This window comes from Schistocerca nitens, chromosome 6, assembly GCF_023898315.1.
Source record: "Schistocerca nitens isolate TAMUIC-IGC-003100 chromosome 6, iqSchNite1.1, whole genome shotgun sequence".
Taxonomy (NCBI): Eukaryota; Metazoa; Arthropoda; class Insecta; order Orthoptera; family Acrididae; genus Schistocerca; species Schistocerca nitens.
This window is the reverse complement of record NC_064619.1, coordinates 520117099-520126916: the sequence shown is the minus strand read 5'-3', so window position 1 is coordinate 520126916 and position 9818 is coordinate 520117099. Positions and strand designations below refer to the sequence as shown.

At 46.3% G+C, this 9818-nt stretch overlaps 1 protein-coding gene across 1 annotated transcript in view; it reads left to right on the top strand.

Annotated features, from left to right (window-relative positions):
* The first annotated feature begins 319 nt into the window (after positions 1 to 319).
* Positions 320 to 9818, top strand: part of LOC126262875 (uncharacterized) — a 36478-nt gene continuing 26979 nt past the window's right edge. The window contains exon 1 of the mRNA XM_049959744.1: positions 320 to 417. The gene's annotated coding sequence lies outside the window, so the exon portion shown is untranslated. The remainder of the gene's footprint in view (positions 418 to 9818) is intronic.

Below are 9818 nucleotides of genomic sequence, written 5' to 3'. Positions count from 1 at the left end.
CTACCCAACTAACCTACAAAGGCTGAATTACATGAAGCAACAAAACGAGTGCGATTTTAAAATATTGACTGATACGACGTTATCGCACAAACATTGGTCTTCGAAATATTTATAGTTCGAAGCAGTAAAACATTACTTCCAAGTAGGGCGAGGAAGTGAAGAACGTAAGTCATTTTAACGACTACGAGGAACAATACGATATGAGTTCTACAAGGCTGGAGCTGATAGTCTGTGGAAAGTACAGCTGCGTCCTCAATTGCCTTTTCACCACTGTTTAAGTCCTCCTTGACCGTCAAGGGAATGGGTTCGCGATAAGGAAGTCGCGCTCTTTTAAAGTGAAGCGCTGCCAGCGAAGTGTTGAAGTCTCAACCAAGAGACACTTGTGACTGATCCTAAGACAGAAGTAAAAAGCACGAGGTAAGTGAAAATAATTTTAAAAATTGCTTCCCGGTACATCTCTCGTCTTAGATAAGTATGCACATAGAGTACAATAAGGCACGCATCAAGTATATTAATGCTTGATGCATCCCAAGCCATAGATTAGACTGATTCCATAGCGCGACCGTCGAGAAATCGCATCAACTTACATCACGAGACAGGCACTGTCCACGAACCTACAAGGCGTGTGACAATCCTATTTTTGTGCTTAATATTTCGATGTTCGACCTAGTCGTCCTTCAAACACGGATCAGACGACAGTTGTGCTTGCTGTCTGCTCATCACAATACTTAGGGAAATTTCCTCCGTAATTGGCTGGTATTGAACCCCATAAGTTAAGGAAAACCAGTTTTTCTTCTTGTCCCACCTCTCCCCCTCCCGCCCTCTTCCCTGCCAAAACCACTGTCCTCTTTTGTAACGGAGAGCTCAACAGTTCCAAGCCTTTTTTGGGCGATGGATCCCCATCCTGCAGTTATGAAAACCATGAATATCAAATGTGGAGTGAACTTACGGGTAGGCACACTCACCGATCCGTTAAAAGGCTTGTATAACTTACCTGTTCGCTTAATTGCTCCGGTGTACATTCTGTTTCTAAGAGACGTACGCCTCAAGCTGTTGGAAGGTACCCTACGTGATCCATACGCTTCCGACATGATGGAGCCCCAGCAAATTTAATTATCTTTCTCGCGGACGCCATTCCACGAACTTGCGCGTCCTTTTCCGTTGCCAACTCATTTACCTGATCTGACTGTTATCAATTTCTTCTAGTGTGTCCCTGTAAAAGTCTTGAATATGTGACACCTGTCACTATATAGGGTGCTTCACAATGTTTTAACAATTTCATATTTTAACAGCGCGCGCTAAAAACAATATACAGCGGCGCTGGTGCCGTCTATTAACAGTACAGAGTATCGAGTTTCATCCCATACGCAGGTCAGTAATCATGACGTACTGGTCGAAGCAATATCGTGTGTTCGCGGTACAGTGCTATTTTCGCTACAGTGAATTTGTCGTGCGCGTGCAAAGTGGCTTAAGTAAGCATTTCCATACTCAGCCGCGATTTCCACTCCCTGCCCATGTAACAATACTGAACTGAATGAGAAATTTCCGTGCAACTGCCAGTGCATTGATTCGAAAGACAACCGGCCCTCGAAAAACCGCCAGCTCTCCATGGAACATCGAATGTTTGTGTAATAGTTTACAGGCGAGCTCTCGTCGTTCGTTAAGAAAACGTTACGAAAACGTTCCAACACGACGGCGCGACATGCCTGAGTTAACCACGCCAGACTTTTATCTATGGGGATATTTGACGGCCAGAGTGTATTCCGACCGTCGGAGAAGCTTGCAAGAGTGAAAAGATCGAATTCACGATGAAATTTCCAGAATTCCTCCAGCAGTTACGAAAGGTGTGTTCAAAAACCGGGTGAAACAGATCGAGTAAAGTGTAGGCGTGAATGGTCGTCATTTGTCCGATGTAGTATTTCATAAAGAATCGTGGATAAATGTTGTACTTTGTGTAATATATCCAGCCGGCCGGGGTGGCCGAGCGTTTCTAGGCGCTACAGTCTGGAACCGCGCGACCGCTACGGTCGCAGGTTCGAATCCTGCCTCGGGCATGAGTGTATGTGATGTCCTTAGGTTAGTTAGGTTTAAGTAGTTCTAAGTTCTAGGGGACTGATGACCTCAGAAGTTAAGTCCCATAGTGCTCAGAGCCATTTGAACCATTTTTTAATATGTCCAACTTTGTCTCTCGGTTACTTTGTGTGTTATTCAAATTTTAAATCGTCAAAACATTGTGTAACAACCTGTGGAAGAGGATCTTCTGGTGAAGTCTCGTTGCCTGTGATATTGTTCTAATAGCACAGAGGTCGTTCGAAAAGGTGCGATATAACTTTGTGCGAGAATGTCGTGCCTGCGTACAATCTGGGAGTCGAATTGTCGAGCAACTGAGTTCCATGAAGAACCTTGTGCAGGTATACAATGTTATTACAAAAATGTATCTAAACTGGTGGCCATTAAAACTGCAATACCGGAAAGGATACCAAATAACGAAATTTCAGCTATTGTGCGTCTACAATACAGTAAGAAGAATACATGTTAAATTTGTAGGTAATTTTGATGTACGAGGTGTGATCAACAAGTAACGGGAATTTTATTTCTCTTAAATAATCTTTATTTATTCATCAACGTGAGCATTGTCCCCTTCAAAGTAATTCCCCTCAGATGCAATACACTTGTACCAGCGCTAGCGCTTTCTCCAATCTTGGAAGCGCTTCTGGAAGTCACTTTTCGTTGTGCTGTTCATCTCCTCCAGCGATTCTGTTTTTCTTTCATCAGTGGCGGCAGAACGACGTCCTTCCGTAGTTCTCTTCAGCCTCGGGAATAAAAAGAAGTCGGAGGGGGCCATATCCGGCGAATACGGTGGCTGAGGCAACGTAACGGGTTTGTTTTTCGCTAAAAAATCACGAACAGAAGTTGTGGAGTGAGCGGGGTGCAAATTGTTCAAATGGCTCTGAGCACTATGCGACTTAACTTCTGAGGTCATCAGTCGCCTAGAACTTAAAACTACTTAAACCTAACTAACCTAAGGACATCACACACATCCATTCCCGAGGCAGGATTCGAACCTGCGACCGTAGCGGTCGCTCGGTTCCAGACTGTAGCGCCCAGAGCCGCACGGCCACTCCGGCCGGCAGTGAGCGGGGGAATTACCGTTTTGCAATTTTCTCGGGTGGTTTTGCCAGCGTTCTGGTTGTTTCCTCCGAAGTGCTTCACACAAACGCCTAATAACTTTCAGGTGGTATTCCTTATTGACCGCACAACCATAAGGCAGGAACTTATGACGCTCTGCCCGATTCTACACTCCTGGAAATTGAAATAAGAACACCGTGAATTCATTGTCCCAGGAAGGGGAAACTTTATTGACACATTCCTGGGGTCAGATACATCACATGATCACACTGACAGAACCACAGGCACATACACACAGGCAACAGAGCATGCACAATGTCGGCACTAGTACAGTGTATATCCACCTTTGGCAGCAATGCAGGCTGCTATTCTCCCATGGAGACGATCGTAGAGATGCTGGATGTAGTCCTGTGGAACGGCTTGCCATGCCATTTCCACCTGGCGCCTCAGTTGGACCAGCGTTCGTGCTGGACGTGCAGACCGCGTGAGACGACGCTTCATCCAGTCCCAAACATGCTCAATGGGGGACAGATCCGGAGATCTTGCTGGCCAGGGTAGTTGACGTACACCTTCTAGAGCACGTTGGGTGGCACGGGATACATGCGGACGTGCATTGTCCTGTTGGAACAGCAAGTTCCCTTGCCGGTCTAGGAATGGTAGAACGATGGGTTCGATGACGGTTTGGATGTACCGTGCACTATTCAGTGTCCCCTCGACGATCACCAGTGGTGTACGGCCAGTGTAGGAGATCGCTCCCCACACCATGATGCCGGGTGTTGGCCCTGTGTGCCTCGGTCGTATGCAGTCCTGATTGTGGCGCTCACCTGCACGGCGCCAAACACGCATACGACCATCATTGGCACCAAGGCAGAAGCGACTCTCATCGCTGAAGACGACACGTCTCCATTCGTCCCTCCATTCACGCCTGTCGCGACACCACTGGAGGCGGGCTGCACGATGTTGGGGCGTGAGCGGAAGACGGCCTAACGGTGTGCGGGACCGTAGCCCAGCTTCATGGAGACGGTTGCGAATGGTCCTCGCCGATACCCCAGGAGCAACAGTGTCCCTAATTTGCTCGGAAGTGGCGGTGCGGTCCCCTACGGCACTGCGTAGGATCCTACGGTCTTGGCGTGCATCCGTGCGTCGCTGCGGTCCGGTCCCAGGTCGACGGGCACGTGCACCTTCCGCCGACCACTGGCGACAACATCGATGTACTGTGGAGACCTCACGCCCCACGTGTTGAGCAATTCGGCGGTACGTCCACCCGGCCTCCCGCATGCCCACTATACGCCCTCGCTCAAAGTCCGTCAACTGCACATACGGTTCACATCCACGCTGTCGCGGCTTGCTACCAGTGTTAAAGACTGCGATGGAGCTCCGTATGCCACGGCAAACTGGCTGACACTGACGGCGGCGGTGCACAAATGCTGCGCAGCTAGCGCCATTCGACGGCCAACACCGCGGTTCCTGGTGTGTCCGCTGTGCCGTGCGTGTGATCATTGCTTGTACAGCCCTCTCGCAGTGTCCGGAGCAAGTATGGTGGGTCTGACACACCGGTGTCAATGTGTTCTTTTTTCCATTTCCAGGAGTGTAATACAAGGAAACAGTGAGAAGAACCTTCACGTATGATCGAACTTGTCGATTTTTTCGGTCACGGCTCTTTAGACAGTTTCCATTGGAACGATTGGGCCTTGGTTTCAACGCCATACACGTATATACATGTTTTGTCAACTGCTATAACCTTCTTTAGAAATTCTGGGTCATCGTCGGCTTCGCTTAACCAATTCCTGAGCTACGTCGTTTTTGGTCGAAATTCAACAATTTCCGAACAAACTTTGCTGCTACACGTTTCATTCCCAAAACATCCGAAAACAATTCTTGGCATAAGCTAAAGTATATGCTACCATCATCAGCAGCGTCTCTGATAATGATTTGGAGATTTTACAGATCCATTTTCTTTACTTCTTCTGCATCGTCGTTACTAATTGATGTGTCACGGCGTCCAGCCAAGTCGTCGTCTTAGTCGTCTCATCGACACTCTTTCAAAAATTTATACCACGTGTTAACTCTTCTCTTACTCATAACGGATTCACCAAAAGCCACAGTCAATATCTCGAATACAGTGCTGCTCGTTATTCCATTTTTAGAACAAAATTTAGTGGAAATCCTTTGATCCATCTTTTTCGAAGGTAAAAATTCGCCAAGCACTCGAAAACACATGTAATCTTTTCGACTGTCTACAATAAACTAAATATTCAAAACAACTGAAATTCAAAGATATGCCAATAACATGTCTACAATAAACTAAATATTCAAAACAACTAAAAGTCAAAGATACGCCACGAACATGTGTGCCATCAGGGTCAAAAAATTTTGAAAATCGAATGTAACAGTAAAAAGAAAATAAAAAAATTCCTCGTTACTTTTTGATCACATCTCATTCACAGAGTGCAAAATTTTGTACAAAGGGCTGCCACCTATGGCACCAACAGTTGCTCTCAGTCAGGTTGGCTTCGAGTCGAACTGGTCTTGTATGACAGATGTGGGCATGCCAATCCACTCTAAAGCACAGTTTATCAATCCTAATAGCTGGCGAGTGGTGGCTTGGCAGTCTCTCGGCAAACCATGACCACACGCTTTCGGTGGGTGAGAGATCTAGAGACCATGCTGGCGTGGGAAAATGTCGAACACCTTGTGCATCGAGGTAATTTGGGACATCATGGATAACATGTGGTCTTGGATTATCTTTCTGAAAGACAATCTCACAGAGATCTCGAAGAAACAGTCATCAGCCATAACGCATCAGAGACGTAACAGCTGCTGTTCAAATCATCGACTATGCGCAACGGAGGAGACTGTCTTATGTAGCCGGCCGGTGTGGCCGTACGGTTGTAGGCGCTTCAGTCTGGAACCGCGTGACCGCTACGGTCGCCGGTTCGAATCCTGCCTCGGGCATGGATGTGTGTGATGTCCTTAAGTTAGTTAGGTTTAAGTAGTTCTAAGTTCTAGGGGACTGATGACCACAGATGTTAAGTCCCATAGTGCTCAGAGCCATTTGAACCATTTGTCTTATGTACCCAATGGCTATACCAAATGTAAGATGCTGGCTGGTAAGGCGATTACACGTGGTGGCGCTCCTGCAGTCGCTGTTGTTGCTCTTACCACTTGCTGCACGCTGCTCTCTTGCTGCACGCCCCTCTCTTCTCCCACATCAAGGAGGAAGTCCGCAACAATAGTCGCCATGCTGGTGTTTGTAATGCCTACCACCTCCAACACTTTTTTTTTTTACAAAAAGATAGTTGTCTGAAAACACACTACAAGATAGGTGCTAAGAAACAGAAACGTTGTTGGACAGCATTAATGGCGGGCGATGTTGGATGACATGAAACACAGTACGTCCGTAATAGAGAAGGAGTGGTACATTTATAACGAAAAATCGTGTAGTTTTCGGCACATGGGAAATCAGGATAACGGAAATAAATAAGTTCATGCTTGATACAGGTCAGGTTTCCAACAGGAATATCGATATCGGACTCTCAGTAAGGAATATGTCCTCCTTAGGCACTTACATACATTTTGCTCCTGTTATTCGAGGTCGCTACCGAATTTCTGAAGAGTCCTTGAGGATATCGTCCGACTCTTCTCTCAAGGCGGTTTTCATTTCTTCTGCGGTTCGGGGAGGGAGTGTTCATCGAGAAACACGTTTGCGAAGAGCATCGCAGGCATGCTCTGTAGTTTTTACGTCCGGGGAATGGGCAGGCCATTCCATATGAGGAATATCTTCGCTTCCCAGTGTTTCCGACACCTCAGCATACTGGGCGGCCAGGCACTGTCGTGCATTAACAGAAAGTAGGGACCTACCGCACCTCTATACAGACGCTTACGATCCATTATAATCTACCTGCAATGCCGCTGTGCTGAATAGTTACCTTAAGCGGAGATACGCAGCGGTGTTCGCCCATTGTGCATAATGCTTGCCCACTTCACGATGCCTAGCTCATACCGATGACGTCCATGAGCATTCTGTGGTGTGTAACGTGTTCTCCTTTCTCCACACGAACTGGTGGCCAGAATCACTCGCCACAGTGAAGCGGGATTCATCAGAGAACATCACTCTCGATCCCAACCAACTTGCTGCCTACATCAACGAACTCTTTCTCTACGGTGAAGTGGTTGAAGTGGGATGCATATAACAGGCTTCGGAGCTACAAACCAATCTGATTTTATCCCTGCGAAATGGTTCCGGCACAGAGATGTGTACCGGTACAGTTTGCAAGGTGTGCAGCGATCTGCCTAGGAGTGAAATGTCTGTTCCTTTGCGCCACTAGGATTACATATCGATCCTCTTGCAGTGTGGTGTTCCGTCTACGACTATCGCCATGCTTTCTCGAGCAAGGTGGCGCAGTGGTTAGCACACTGGACTAGCATTTGGAGACGAAGACGGTTCAGACACGCGTCCGGCCATCCTGATTTAGGTTTTCCGTGATTTCCCTAAATAGTTTCAGGCAAATGCCGGGATAGTTCCTTTGAGAGGGCATGGCTGAATTTCCACCCCATCATTCCCTAATCTGATGGGACCGATGACCTCGCTGTTTGGTCCCCTCCCCTGGATCAACCAACCAACCATGCTTTCGCATAGCATTTCCACTTTCATCGATCTATTTTAATCGTGAGATGACACTTCTTTTGCTGTTGCCACAATAGTGACACATTGATCGGCTTCGAGCTCACTCAAATGATGTCTTGCAAACATGTTGTCGTACCACACGGAATTTCGTGCTAATCAGTCGCAAAACAACCTTCGTCAAACATAGTACTGTATAAATTGACGAATGCAAACAGAGCGTTCGTGCACAGGTTTCGCTGCAGTTAACACGCCCCGCCCTCTACATTTCCTTTTACTGTCATTGGCAGGGCGTTCCGTAGCAATTGAAGGTTGTTTCTTAGCAAGGGCCAGTTGTTCTTTAGCAGCTGTCAAGCACAGTAGCAGTAGGCCACGTCTTTCCTTCCTGCGATTTGTGTCTATAACAGTGTGTGATGACCCTCTCGTAGATCAAATATAAAAGCAATAAATATTTGTCTGAGGTTCAGACTTAGATGTTCCTTATACTAACTGAATCTGTTTTCTGCTTACCTGCATATCCCCCATCCCCCACGCAACATGACTTTGTCACCGGTGGGGTGGTTTGGGTGCTCCAGCGACATAGACAACCGTACCGTAGGTGCAACCACAACGCAGGGGTATCCCTGTGCTTCCTGAAGAGGGACAGTAACCTTTTCAGTAGTTGCAAAGGCAACAGTCTGGATGATTGACTGAACTGACCTTGTAACATCAACCAAAACGACCTATCTGTGCTTGCACTGCGAACGGCTGAAAGCAAGGAGAACTACAGCTGTAATTTTTCCTGGGGGGCATGCAGCTCTATGTGTGGCTAAAAGATGATGGCATCGTCTTGGGTAAAATATTCCGGAGGTATTATAGTCCCCCATTCGGATCTCCGGGCGGGGACTACACAGGAGGCTGTCACCATTAGGAGAAAACCAAGCTGCCGGTCTACGGATCGGAGAGTGGAACGTTAGATCCCTTCCTTAATCGGGAAGGTAGGTCAGAAACTTTAAAAAGGGAAATGGACAGGTTGAAGTTGGATGTAGTGGAACTTAATGTAGTCCGGTAGAAGGAGTAGGGCTACTGGAAGGTGAATGGAGGGTTATAAATACAAAATCAAGTAGAGGTAATGCAGGGGTGGATTTAATAACGAATAAGAAAACAGGAATGCGGGTAAGCCTCTACGAACAGCATAGTGAACGAATTATCGTAGCCAAGATAGACACGAAGCCCACGCGCACCACACTAGTACAAGATTACATGCCAACTACCTCAGCAGATGATGAAGAGATTGAAGAAACGTATAATGAGGTAAAAGAAATTATTGAAATAGTTAAAGTAGACGAAAATTTAATTGTGATGAGGGACTGGAACGCGATAATCGGCAAAGGAAGGAAAAATAATAGGTGAATATGGACGTGGAGAACGGAATGAAAGAGGGAGGCGCCTGGTAGAATACTGCACAGAACGGTATTTAATTATCGGTAACACTTGGTTTAGAATCATGAAAGAAGGTTGTATCCGTGGAAGAGACCTGGAGACACCGGTAGGTTTCAGGTTGATTATATAATGTGTAAGACGGTGATTTAGGAAACAGATTTTAAATTATAAGAGATTTCCAGAGGCAGATATGGACTCTGACCACAATTTACTGGTTATGAACTGTAGATTAAAGCTGAAGAAATTGCAAAATGGTAGGAAAATAAAGAGATGGTATTTAGTTAAGCTGAAAGAACAAGAGGTTATTGGAAGTTTCAGGAGGAACATTAGGCAACGGATGACAGGCGAAAGGAATGCAGTAGAAAACGAATGGGTAGCTATAAGAGATAAAATAGTGAAGACAGCAGAGGATCAATTAGGTAACAAGGCCATGTCTAATAGAAAACCTTGTGTAACACAGGAGATATTGAATTAGATGATTAGTGGAGAAAATTTTAAAAATGCAGCACATGAAGCAAGTGAAAGGGAATCCAACATCTAAAAAATGAGATTGTCAACAAGTGCAAAATGGCTAAGCAGGAATTGCTAGAGGAAAAAAAAGTAAGGATTTAGAAGCGTATTTCACCAGGGGAAAGAGAGATAA